This window comes from Macaca mulatta, chromosome 18 (assembly GCF_049350105.2).
Source record: "Macaca mulatta isolate MMU2019108-1 chromosome 18, T2T-MMU8v2.0, whole genome shotgun sequence".
Taxonomy (NCBI): Eukaryota; Metazoa; Chordata; class Mammalia; order Primates; family Cercopithecidae; genus Macaca; species Macaca mulatta.
The window spans coordinates 33979331-33992991 of NC_133423.1; positions in this window are offsets into that span (position 1 = coordinate 33979331).

Here is a 13661-nt window from a genome sequence, read left to right on the forward strand (position 1 = left end):
CACAAGAACTGTCTTAGCGAAAGGCTTCTTGAGGGGAAAGCTGTAACTGTGTGAGATGATTTCACAGAACACAAAGAAGTTTCCCACAAAGCTTCTTTCTCTTTGTTATGGGTGGTTATTTTTTTTGGCCATATAGTGTTCTAAGGGATCCGAAATATCTGTTCTCAGATTCCACAGAAATAAGGCTAGTAAAGAGATCCTTGAAATACTGATGTAACTCTGTGAGATGAATTAACAGAACACTAAGCAGTTTCTCAGAAAGCTTCTTTCTCTTTGTTATCGGAGGATATTTCCTTTGGCCCTATAGTGTTCTAAGGGATCCGACATATCTCTTCTCAGATTTCACAGAAATAAAGCTAGCAAAGAGATCCACGAAATACAGATGAAACTCTGTGAGATTAATTAACAGAACACTAAGCAGTTTCTCAGAGAGCTTCTTTCCAGATTTCATCTGAGGATATTTCCTTTTTCACCATAGCCCTCCATGGGCTTCCAAATATCACTTTGCCAATTCCACAAGAACTGTCTTAGCGAAAGGCTTCTTGAAGGGAAAGCTGCAACTCCGTGAGATGATTTCAAAGAACACAAAGAAGTTTCTCAGAAAGCTTCTTTCTCTTTGTTATCGGAGGATATTTCCTTTGTCCCTATAGTGTTCTAAGGGATCCGAAATATCTGTTCTGAGATTCCACAGAAATAAAGCTAGCAAAGAGATCCACGAAATACAGATGTAACTCTGTGAGATGAATTAACAGAACACTAAGCAGTTTCTCAGAAATCTTCTTTTCAGATTTCATCTGAGGATATTTCCTTTTTCACCATAGCCCTCTATGGGCTTCCAAATATCACTTTGCCAATTCCACAAGAACTGTCTTAGAGAAAGGCTTCTTGAGGGGAAAACTGTAACTCTCTGAAATGATTTCACAGAACACAAAGAAGTTTCTCAGAAAGCTTCTTTCTCTTTGTTATCGTAGGATATTTCCTTTGGCCCTATAGTGTTCTAAGGGATCCGAAATATCTGTTCTCAGATTCCACAGAAATAAGGCTAGCAAAGAGGTCCAGGAAATACAGATGTAACTCTATGAGATGAATTAACAGAACACAAAGCAGTTTCTCAGAAAGCTTCTTTCCAGATTCCATCTGAGGATATTTCCTTTTTCACCATAGCCCTCTATGGGCTTCCAAATATCACTTTGCCAATTCCACAAGAACTGTCTTAGCGAAAGGCTTCTTGAGGGGAAAGCTGTAACTCTGTTAGATGATTTCAAAGAACACAAAGGAGTTTCTCAGAAAGCTTCTTTCTCTTTGTTATAGGAGGATATTTCCTTTGGCCCTATAGTGTTCTAAGGGATCCGAAATATCTCTTCTCAGATTCCACAGAAATAAAGCTAGCAAAGAGATCCACGAAATACAGATGTAACTCTGTGAGATGAATTAACAGAACACTAAGCAGTAGCTCAGAAAGCTTCTTTCCAGATTTCCTCTGAGGATATTTCCTTTTTCACCATAGCCCTCTATGGGCTTCCAAATATCTCTTTGCCAATTCCACAAGAACTGTCTTAGCGAAAGGCTTCTTGAGGGGAAAGCTGTAACTCTGTGAGATGATTTCAAAGAACACAAGGAAGTTTCTCAGAAAGCTTCTTTCTCTTTGTTATCGGAGGATATTTCCTTTGGCCCTCTAGTGTTCTAAGTGATACGAAATATCTGTTCTCAGATTCCACAGAAATAAAGTTAGCAAAGAGATCCACGAAACACAGATGTAACTCTGTGAGATGAATTAACAGAACACTAAGAAGTTTCTCAGAAAGCGTCTTTCCAGATTTCATCTGAGGATATTTCCTTTTTCACCATAGCCCTCTATGTGCTTCCAAATATCACTTTGCCAATTCCACAAGAACTGTCTTAGCGAAAGGCTTCTTGAGGGGAAAGGTGTAACTCTGTGAGACGATTTCAAAAAACACAAAGAAGTTTGTCACAGAGCTTCTTTCTCTTTGTTATCGGAGGATATTTCCTTTGGCCCTATAGTGTTCTAAGGGATCCGAAATGTCCGTTCTCAGATTCCACGGAAATAAAGCTAGCAAAGAGATCCACGAAATACAGATGTAACTCTGTGAGATGAATTAACAGAACACTAAGCAGTTTCTCAGAAAGCTTCTTTCAAGATTTCATCTGAAGATATTTCCTTTTTCACCATAGCCCTCTATGGGCTTCCAAATATCACTTTGCCAATTCCACAAGAACTGTCTTAGCGAAAGGCTTCTTGAAGGGAAAGCTGCAACTCCGTGAAATGATTTCAAAGAACACAAAGAAGTTTCTCAGAAAGCTTCTTTCTCTTTGTCATCGGAGGATATTTCCTTTGGCCTATAGTGTTCTAAGGGATCCGAAATATCTGTTCTCAGATTCCACAGAAATAAAGCTAGCAAAGAGATCCACGAAATACAGATGTAACTCTGTGAGATGAATTAACAGAACACTAAGCAGTTTCTCAGAAATCTTCTTTCCAGATTTCATCTGAGGATAATTCCTTTTTCACCATAGCCCTCTATGGGCTTCCAAATATCACTTTGCCATTTCCACAAGAACTGCCTTAGAGAAAGGCTTCTTGAGGGGAAAGCTGTAACTCTGTGAGATGATTTCAAAGAACACAAAGGAGTTTCTCAGAAAGCTTCTTTCTCTTTGTTTTCGGAGGATATTTCCTTTGGCCCTATAGTGTTCTAAGGGATCCGAAATATCTCTTCTCAGATTCCACAGAAATAAAGCTAGCAAAGAGATCCACGAAATACAGATGTAACTCTGTGAGATGAATTAACAGAACACTAAGCAGTTTCTCAGAAAGCTTCTTTCCAGATTTCTTTTTTTTTTTTTTTTATATTTATTTATTATTATTATACTTTAAGTTGTAGGGTACATGTGCATAACGTGCAGGTTTGTTACATATGTATACTTGTGCCATGTTGCTGTGCTGCACCCATCAACTCGTCATTTACATCAGGTATAACTCCCAATGCAATCCCTCCCCCCTCCCCCCTCCCCATGATAGGCCCCGGTGTGTGATGTTCCCCTTCCTGAGTCCGAGTGATCTCATTGTTCAGTTCCCACCTATGAGTGAGAACATGCGGTGTTTGGTTTTCTGTTCTTGTGATAGTTTGCTAAGAATGATGGATTCCAGCTGCATCCAAGTCCCTACAAAGGACTCAAACTCATCCTTTTTTATGGCTGCATAGTATTCCATGGTGTATATGTGCCACATTTTCTTAATCCAATCTGTCACTGATGGACATTTGGGTTGATTCCAAGTCTTTGCTATTGTGAATAGTGCTGCAATAAACATACGTGTGCATGTGTCTTTATAGCAGCATAATTTATAATCCTTTGGGTATATACCCAGTAATGGGATGGCTGGGTCATATGGTACATCTAGTTCTAGATCCTTGAGGAATCGCCATACTGTTTTCCATAATGTTTGAACTAGTTTACAATCCCACCAACAGTGTAAAAGTGTTCCTATTTCTCCACATCCTCTCCAGCACCTGTTGTTTCCTGACTTTTTAATGATTGCCATTCTAACTGGTGTGAGATGGTATCTCATTGTGGTTTTGATTTGCATTTCTCTGATGGCCAGTGATGATGAGCATTTTTTCATGTGTCTGTTGGCTGTATGAATGTCTTCTTTTGAGAAATGTCTGTTCATGTCCTTTGCCCACTTTTTGATGGGGTTGTTTGTTTTTTTCTTGTAAATTTGTTTGAGTTCTTTGTAGGTTCTGGATATTAGCCCTTTGTCAGATGAGTAGATTGCAAAAATTTTCTCCCATTCTGTAGGTTGCCTGTTCACTCTGATGGTAGTGTCTTTTGCTGTGCAGAAGCTCTTTAGTTTAATGAGATCCCATTTGTCAATTTTGGCTTTTGCTGCCGTTGCTTTTGGTGTTTTAGACATGAAATCTTTGCCCATGCCTATGTCCTGAATGGTACTACCTAGGTTTTCCTCTAGGATTTTTATGGTATTAGGTCTAACATTTAAGTCTCTAATCCATCTTGAATTAATTTTCGTATAAGGAGTAAGGAAAGGATCCAGTTTCAGCTTTCTACTTATGGCTAGCCAATTTTCCCAGCACCATTTATTAAATAGGGAATCCTTTCCCCATTTCTTGTTTCTCTCAGGTTTGTCAAAGATCAAATGGCTGTAGATGTGTGGTATTATTTCTGAGGACTCTGTTCTGTTCCATTGGTCTATATCTCTGTTTTGGTACCAGTACCATGCTGTTTTGGTTACTGTAGCCTTGTAGTATAGTTTGAAGTCAGGTAGCGTGATGCCTCCAGCTTTGTTCTTTTGACTTAGGATTGTCTTGGAGATGCGGGCTCTTTTTTGGTTCCATATGAACTTTAAAGCAGTTTTTTCCAATTCTGTGAAGAAACTCATTGGTAGCTTGATGGGGATGGCATTGAATCTATAAATTACCTTGGGCAGTATGGCCATTTTCACAATATTGATTCTTCCTATCCATGAGCATGGTATGTTCTTCCATTTGTTTGTGTCCTCTTTTATTTCACTGAGCAGTGGTTTGTAGTTCTCCTTGAAGAGGTCCTTTACATCCCTTGTCAGTTGGATTCCTAGGTATTTTATTCTCTTTGAAGCAATTGTGAATGGAAGTTCATTCCTGATTTGGCTCTCTGTTTGTCTGTTACTGGTGTATAAGAATGCTTGTGATTTTTGCACATTAATTTTGTATCCTGAGACTTTGCTGAAGTTGCTTATCAGCTTAAGGAGATTTTGGGCTGAGACAATGGGGTTTTCTAAATATACAATCACGTCATCTGCAAACAGGGACAATTTGACTTCTTCTTTTCCTAACTGAATACCCTTGATTTCTTTCTCTTGCCTGATTGCCCTAGCCAGAACTTCCAACACTATGTTGAATAGGAGTGGTGAGAGAGGGCATCCCTGTCTTGTGCCAGTTTTCAAAGGGAATTTTTCCAGTTTTTGCCCATTCAGTATGATATTGGCTGTGGGTTTGTCATAAATAGCTCTTATTATTTTGAGGTACGTTCCATCAATACCGAATTTATTGAGCGTTTTTAGCATGAAGGGCTGTTGAATTTTGTCAAAAGCCTTTTCTGCATCAATTGAGATAATCATGTGGTTCTTGTCTTTGGTTCTGTTTATATGCTGGATTATGTTTATTGATTTGCGAATGTTGAACCAGCCTTGCATCCCAGGGATGAAGCCCACTTGATCATGGTGGATAAGCTTTTTGATGTGTTGCTGAATCCGGTTTGCCAGTATTTTATTGAGGATTTTTGCATCGATGTTCATCAGGGATATTGGTCTAAAATTCTCTTTTTTTGTTGTGTCTCTGCCAGGCTTTGGTATCAGGATGATGTTGGCCTCATAAAATGAGTTAGGGAGGATTCCCTCTTTTTCTATTGATTGGAATAGTTTCAGAAGGAATGGTACCAACTCCTCTTTGTACCTCTGGTAGAATTCAGCTGTGAATCCATCTGGTCCTGGACTTTTTTTGGTTGGTAGGCTATTAATTGTTGCCTCAATTTCAGAGCCTGCTATTGGTCTATTCAGGGATTCAACTTCTTCCTGGTTTAGTCTTGGAAGAGTGTAAGTGTCCAGGAAATTATCCATTTCTTCTAGATTTTCCAGTTTATTTGCGTAGAGGTGTTTATAGTATTCTCTGATGGTAGTTTGTATTTCTCTGGGGTCGGTGGTGATATCCCCTTGATCATTTTTAATTGCGTTGATTTGATTCTTCTCTCTTTTCTTCTTTATCAGTCTGGCTAGTGGTCTGTCAATTTTGTTGATCTTTTCAAAAAACCAACTCCTGGATTCATTGATTTTTTGGAGGGTTTTTTGTGTTTCTATCTCCTTCAGTTCTGCTCTGATCTTAGTTATTTCTTGCCTTCTGCTAGCTTTCGAATGTGTTTGCTCTTGCTTCTCTAGTTCTTTTAATTGCGATGTTAGAGTGTCAATTTTACATCTTTCCTGCTTTCTCTTGTGGGCATTTAGTGCTATAAATTTCCCTCTACACACTGCTTTAAATGTGTCCCAGAGATTCTGGTATGTTGTATCTTTGTTCTCATTGGTTTCAAAGAACATCTTTATTTCTGCCTTCATTTCGTTATGTACCCAGTAGTCATTCAGGAGCAGGTTGTTCAGTTTCCATGTAGTTGAGCGGTTTTGATTGAGTTTCTTAGTCCTGAGTTCTAGTTTGATTGCACTGTGGTCTGAGAGACAGTTTGTTATAATTTCTGTTCTTGTACATTTGCTGAGGAGTGCTTTACTTCCAATTACGCAGTCAATTTTGGAGTAAGTACGATGTGGTGCTGAGAAGAATGTATATTCTGTTGATTTGGGGTGGAGAGTTCTATAGATGTCTATTAGGTCTGCTTGCTGCAGAGATGAGTTCAATTCCTGGATATCCTTGTTAACTTTCTGTCTCGTTGATCTGTCTAATGTTGACAGTGGAGTGTTGAAGTCTCCCATTATTATTGTATGGGAGTCTAAGTCTCTTTGTAAGTCTCTAAGGACTTGCTTTATGAATCTGGGTGCTCCTGTATTGGGTGCATATATATTTAGGATAGTTAGCTCTTCCTGTTGAATTGATCCCTTTACCATTATGTAATGGCCTTCTTTGTCTCTTTTGATCCTTGATGGTTTAAAGTCTGTTTTATCAGAGACTAGTATTGCAACCCCTGCTTTTTTTTGTTCTCCATTTGCTTGGTAAATCTTCCTCCATCCCTTTATTTTGAGCCTATGTATGTCTCTGCGTGTGAGATGGGTCTCCTGAATACAGCAGACTGATGGGTCTTGACTCTTTATCCAGTTTGCCAGTCTGTGTCTTTTAATTGGAGCATTTAGTCCATTTACATTTAAGGTTAAGATTGTTATGTGTGAACTTGATCCTGCCATTATGATATTAACTGGTTATTTTGCTCATTAGTTGATGCAGTTTCTTCCTAGCCTCAATGGTCTTTACATTTTGGCATGTTTTTGCAATGGCTGGTACCGGTTGTTCCTTTCCATGTTTAGTGCTTCCTTCAGGATCTCTTGTAAGGCAGGCCTAGTGGTGACAAAATCTCTAAGCATTTGCTTATCTGTAAAGGATTTTATTTCTCCTTCACTTATGAAACTTAGTTTGGCTGGATATGAAATTCTGGGTTGAAAATTCTTTTCTTTAAGAATGTTGAATATTGGCCCCCACTCTCTTCTGGCTTGTAGAGTTTCTGCTGAGAGATCTGCTGTTAGTCTGATGGGCTTCCCTTTGTGGGTAACCCGACCTTTCTCTCTGGCTGCCCTTAAGATTTTTTCCTTGATTTCAACTTTGGTGAATCTGGCAATTATGTGTCTTGGAGTTGCTCTTCTCGAGGAGTATCTTTGTGGCGTTCTCTGTATTTCCTGGATTTGAATGTTGGCCTGCCCTACTAGGTTGGGGAAGTTCTCCTGGATGATATCCTGAAGAGTGTTTTCCAACTTGGTTCCATTTTCCCCCTCACTTTCAGGCACCCCAATCAGACGTAGATTTGGTCTTTTTACATAATCCCATACTCCTTGCAGGCTTTGTTCGTTTCTTTTTCTTCTTTTTTCTTTTGGTTTCTCTTCTCGCTTCATTTCATTCATTTGATCCTCAATCGCTGATACTCTTTCTTCCAGTTGATCGAGTCCGTTACTGAAGCTTGTGCATTTATCACGTATTTCTCGTGTCATGGTTTTCATCTCTTTCATTTCGTTTATGACCTTCTCTGCATTAATTACTCTAGCCATCAATTCTTCCACTTTTTTTTCAAGATTTTTAGTTTCTTTGCGCTGGGTACGTAATTCCTCCTTTAGCTCTGAGAAATTTGATGGACTGAAGCCTTCTTCTCTCATCTCGTCAAAGTCATTCTCCGTCCAGCTTTGATCCGTTGCTGGCGATGAGCTGCGCTCCTTTGCCGGGGAGATGCGCTCTTATTTTTTGAATTTCCAGCTTTTCTGCCCTGCTTTTTCCCCATCTTTGTGGTTTTATCTGCCTCTGGTCTTTGATGATGGTGATGTACTGATGGGGTTTTGGTGTAGGTGTCCTTCCTGTTTGATAGTTTTCCTTCTAACAGTCAGGACCCTCAGCTGTAGGTCTGTTGGAGATTGCTTGAGGTCCACTCCAGACCCTGTTTGCCTGGGTATCAGCAGCAGAGGCTGCAGAAGATAGAATATTTCTGAACAGCGAGTGTACCTGTCTGATTCTTGCTTTGGAAGCTTCCTCTCAGGGGTGTACTCCTCCCTGTGAGGTGTGGGGTGTCAGACTGCCCCTAGTGGGGGATGTCTCCCAGTTAGGCTACTCAGGGGTCAGGGACCCGCTTGAGCAGGGAGTCTGTCCCTTCTCAGATCTCAACCTCCGTGTTGGGAGATCCACTGCTCTCTTCAAAGCTGTCAGACAGAGTCGTTTGCGTCTGTGCAGAGGTGTCTGTGTGTCTTAGTTTACTGTGCCCTGTCCCCAGAGGTGGAGTCTACAGAGACAGGCAGGTTTCCTTGAGCTGCTGTGAGCTCCACCCAGTTCGAGCTTCCCAGCAGCTTTGTTTACCTACTTAAGCCTCAGCAATGGCGGGCGCCCCTCCCCCAGCCTCGCTGCTGCCTTGCCGGTAGATCACAGACTGCTGCGCTAGCAACGAGGGAGGCTCCGTGGGTGTGGGACCCTCCCGGCCAGGTGTGGGATATGATCTCCTGGTGTGCCTGTTTCCTAAAGCGCAGTATTGGGGTGGGAGTTACCCGATTTTCCAGGTGTTGTGTGTCTCAGTTCCCCTGGCTAGGAAAAGGGACTCCCTTCCCCCTTGCGCTTCCCAGGTGAGGCAATGCCTCGCCCTGCTTCAGCTCTCGCTGGTCGGGCTGCAGCAGCTGACCAGCTCCGATCGTCCGGCACTCCCCAGTGAGATGAACCCAGTACCTCAGTTGAAAATGCAGAAATCACCGGTCTTCTGTGTCGCTGGCGCTGGGAGTTGGAGACTGGAGCTGCTCCTATTCGGCCATCTTGCTCCGCCCCCTCTTTCCAGATTTCATCTGAGGATATTTCCTTTTTCACCATGGCCCTCTATGGGCTTCCAAATATCTCTTTGCCAATTCCACAAGAACTGTCTTAGCGAAAGGCTTCTTGATTGGAAAGCTGTAACTCTGTGAGATGATTTCACACAACACAAAGAAGTTTCCCACAAAGCTTCTTTCTCTTTGTTATGGGTGATTATTTGTTTTGGCCATATAGTGTTCTAAGGGATCCGAAATATCTGTTCTCAGATTCCACAGAAATAAGGCTAGCAAAGAGATCCTCGAAATACTGATGTAACTCTGTGAGATGAATTAACAGAACACTAAGCAGTTTCTCAGAAAGCTTCTTTCCAGATTTCATCAGAGGATATTTCCTTTTTCACCATAGCCCTCTATGGGCTTCCAAATATCTCTTTGCCAATTCCACAAGAACTGTCTCAGCGAAAGGCTTCTTGAGGGGTAAGCTGTAACTCTGTGAGATGATTTCAAAGAACACAAAGAAGTTTGTCAGAGAGCTTCTTTCTCTTTGTTATCGGAGGATATTTCCTTTGGCCCCATAGTGTTCTTAGGGATCCGAAATATCTGTTCTCAGATTGCACAGAAATAAAGCTAGCAAAGAGATCCACGAAATACAGATGTAACTCTGTGAGATGAATTAACAGAACACTAAGCAGTTTCTCAGAAAGCTTCTTTCCAGATTTCATCTGAGGATATTTCCTTTTTCACCATAGCCCTCTATGGGCTTCCAAATATCACTTTGCCAATTCCACAAGAACTGTCTTAGCGAAAGGCTTCTTGAGGGGAAAGCTGTAACTGTGTGAGATGATTTCACAGAACACAAAGAAGTTTCCCACAAAGCTTCTTTCTCTTTGTTATGGGTGGTTATTTTTTTTGGCCATATAGTGTTCTAAGGGATCCGAAATATCTGTTCTCAGATTCCACAGAAATAAGGCTAGTAAAGAGATCCTCGAAATACTGATGTAACTCTGTGAGATGAATTAACAGAACACTAAGCAGTTTCTCAGAAAGCTTCTTTCTCTTTGTTATCGGAGGATATTTCCTTTGGCCCTATAGTGTTCTAAGGGATCCGACATATCTCTTCTCAGATTTCACAGAAATAAAGCTAGCAAAGAGATCCACGAAATACAGATGAAACTCTGTGAGATTAATTAACAGAACACTAAGCAGTTTCTCAGAGAGCTTCTTTCCAGATTTCATCTGAGGATATTTCCTTTTTCACCATAGCCCTCCATGGGCTTCCAAATATCACTTTGCCAATTCCACAAGAACTGTCTTAGCGAAAGGCTTCTTGAAGGGAAAGCTGCAACTCCGTGAGATGATTTCAAAGAACACAAAGAAGTTTCTCAGAAAGCTTCTTTCTCTTTGTTATCGGAGGATATTTCCTTTGTCCCTATAGTGTTCTAAGGGATCCGAAATATCTGTTCTGAGATTCCACAGAAATAAAGCTAGCAAAGAGATCCACGAAATACAGATGTAACTCTGTGAGATGAATTAACAGAACACTAAGCAGTTTCTCAGAAATCTTCTTTTCAGATTTCATCTGAGGATATTTCCTTTTTCACCATAGCCCTCTATGGGCTTCCAAATATCACTTTGCCAATTCCACAAGAACTGTCTTAGAGAAAGGCTTCTTGAGGGGAAAACTGTAACTCTCTGAAATGATTTCACAGAACACAAAGAAGTTTCTCAGAAAGCTTCTTTCTCTTTGTTATCGTAGGATATTTCCTTTGGCCCTATAGTGTTCTAAGGGATCCGAAATATCTGTTCTCAGATTCCACAGAAATAAGGCTAGCAAAGAGGTCCAGGAAATACAGATGTAACTCTATGAGATGAATTAACAGAACACAAAGCAGTTTCTCAGAAAGCTTCTTTCCAGATTCCATCTGAGGATATTTCCTTTTTCACCATAGCCCTCTATGGGCTTCCAAATATCACTTTGCCAATTCCACAAGAACTGTCTTAGCGAAAGGCTTCTTGAGGGGAAAGCTGTAACTCTGTTAGATGATTTCAAAGAACACAAAGGAGTTTCTCAGAAAGCTTCTTTCTCTTTGTTATAGGAGGATATTTCCTTTGGCCCTATAGTGTTCTAAGGGATCCGAAATATCTCTTCTCAGATTCCACAGAAATAAAGCTAGCAAAGAGATCCACGAAATACAGATGTAACTCTGTGAGATGAATTAACAGAACACTAAGCAGTAGCTCAGAAAGCTTCTTTCCAGATTTCCTCTGAGGATATTTCCTTTTTCACCATAGCCCTCTATGGGCTTCCAAATATCTCTTTGCCAATTCCACAAGAACTGTCTTAGCGAAAGGCTTCTTGAGGGGAAAGCTGTAACTCTGTGAGATGATTTCAAAGAACACAAGGAAGTTTCTCAGAAAGCTTCTTTCTCTTTGTTATCGGAGGATATTTCCTTTGGCCCTCTAGTGTTCTAAGTGATACGAAATATCTGTTCTCAGATTCCACAGAAATAAAGTTAGCAAAGAGATCCACGAAACACAGATGTAACTCTGTGAGATGAATTAACAGAACACTAAGAAGTTTCTCAGAAAGCGTCTTTCCAGATTTCATCTGAGGATATTTCCTTTTTCACCATAGCCCTCTATGTGCTTCCAAATATCACTTTGCCAATTCCACAAGAACTGTCTTAGCGAAAGGCTTCTTGAGGGGAAAGGTGTAACTCTGTGAGACGATTTCAAAAAACACAAAGAAGTTTGTCACAGAGCTTCTTTCTCTTTGTTATCGGAGGATATTTCCTTTGGCCCTATAGTGTTCTAAGGGATCCGAAATGTCCGTTCTCAGATTCCACGGAAATAAAGCTAGCAAAGAGATCCACGAAATACAGATGTAACTCTGTGAGATGAATTAACAGAACACTAAGCAGTTTCTCAGAAAGCTTCTTTCAAGATTTCATCTGAAGATATTTCCTTTTTCACCATAGCCCTCTATGGGCTTCCAAATATCACTTTGCCAATTCCACAAGAACTGTCTTAGCGAAAGGCTTCTTGAAGGGAAAGCTGCAACTCCGTGAAATGATTTCAAAGAACACAAAGAAGTTTCTCAGAAAGCTTCTTTCTCTTTGTCATCGGAGGATATTTCCTTTGGCCTATAGTGTTCTAAGGGATCCGAAATATCTGTTCTCAGATTCCACAGAAATAAAGCTAGCAAAGAGATCCACGAAATACAGATGTAACTCTGTGAGATGAATTAACAGAACACTAAGCAGTTTCTCAGAAATCTTCTTTCCAGATTTCATCTGAGGATAATTCCTTTTTCACCATAGCCCTCTATGGGCTTCCAAATATCACTTTGCCATTTCCACAAGAACTGCCTTAGAGAAAGGCTTCTTGAGGGGAAAGCTGTAACTCTGTGAGATGATTTCAAAGAACACAAAGGAGTTTCTCAGAAAGCTTCTTTCTCTTTGTTATCGGAGGATATTTCCTTTGGCCCTATAGTGTTCTAAGGGATCCGAAATATCTCTTCTCAGATTCCACAGAAATAAAGCTAGCAAAGAGATCCACGAAATACAGATGTAACTCTGTGAGATGAATTAACAGAACACTAAGCAGTTTCTCAGAAAGCTTCTTTCCAGATTTCATCTGAGGATATTTCCTTTTTCACCATGGCCCTCTATGGGCTTCCAAATATCTCTTTGCCAATTCCACAAGAACTGTCTTAGCGAAAGGCTTCTTGAGGGGAAAGCTGTAACTCTGTGAGATGATTTCAAAGAACACAAAGAAGTTTGTCAGAGAGCTTCTTTCTCTTTGTTATCGGAGGATATTTCCTTTGGCCCTATAGTGTTCTAAGGGATCCGAAATATCTGTTCTCAGATTCCACAGATATAAGGCTAGCAAAGAGATCCGCGAAATACAGATGTAACTCTGTGAGATGAATTAACAGAACACTAAGCAGTTTCTCAGAAAGCTTCTTTCCAGATTTCATCTGAGGATATTTCCTTTTTCACTATAGCCCTCTATGGGCTTCCAAATATCACTTTGCCAATTCCACAAGAACTGTCTTAGCGAAAGGCTTCTTGAGGGGAAAGCTGTAACTCTGTGACATGATTTCAAAGAACACAAAGAAGTTTCTCAGAAAGCTTCTTTCTCCTTGTTATCGGAGGATATTTCCTTTGGCCCTATAGTTTTCTAAGGGATCCGAAATATCTGTTCTCAGATTCCACAGAAATAAGGCTAGCAAAGAGATCCACGAAATACAGAAGTAACTCTGTGAGATGAATTAACAGAACACCAAGAAGTTTCTCAGAAAACTTCTTTCCAGATTTCATCTGAGGATATTTCCTTTTTCACCATAGCCCTCAATGGGCTTCCAAATATCACTTTGCCAATTCCACAAGAACTGTCTCAGCGAAACGCTTCTTGAGAGGAATGCTGTAACTCTGTGAGATGATTTCAAGGAACACAAAGAAGTTTCTCAGAAAGCTTCTTTCTCTTTGTTATCGTAGGATATTTCCTTTAGCCCTATAGTGTTCTAAGGGATCCGAAATATCTCTTCTCAGATTCCACAGAAATAAAGCTAGCAAAGAGATCCACGAAATACAGATGAAACTCTGTGAGATGAATTAACAGAACACTAAGCAGTTTCTCAGAAAGCTTCTTTCCAGATTTCATC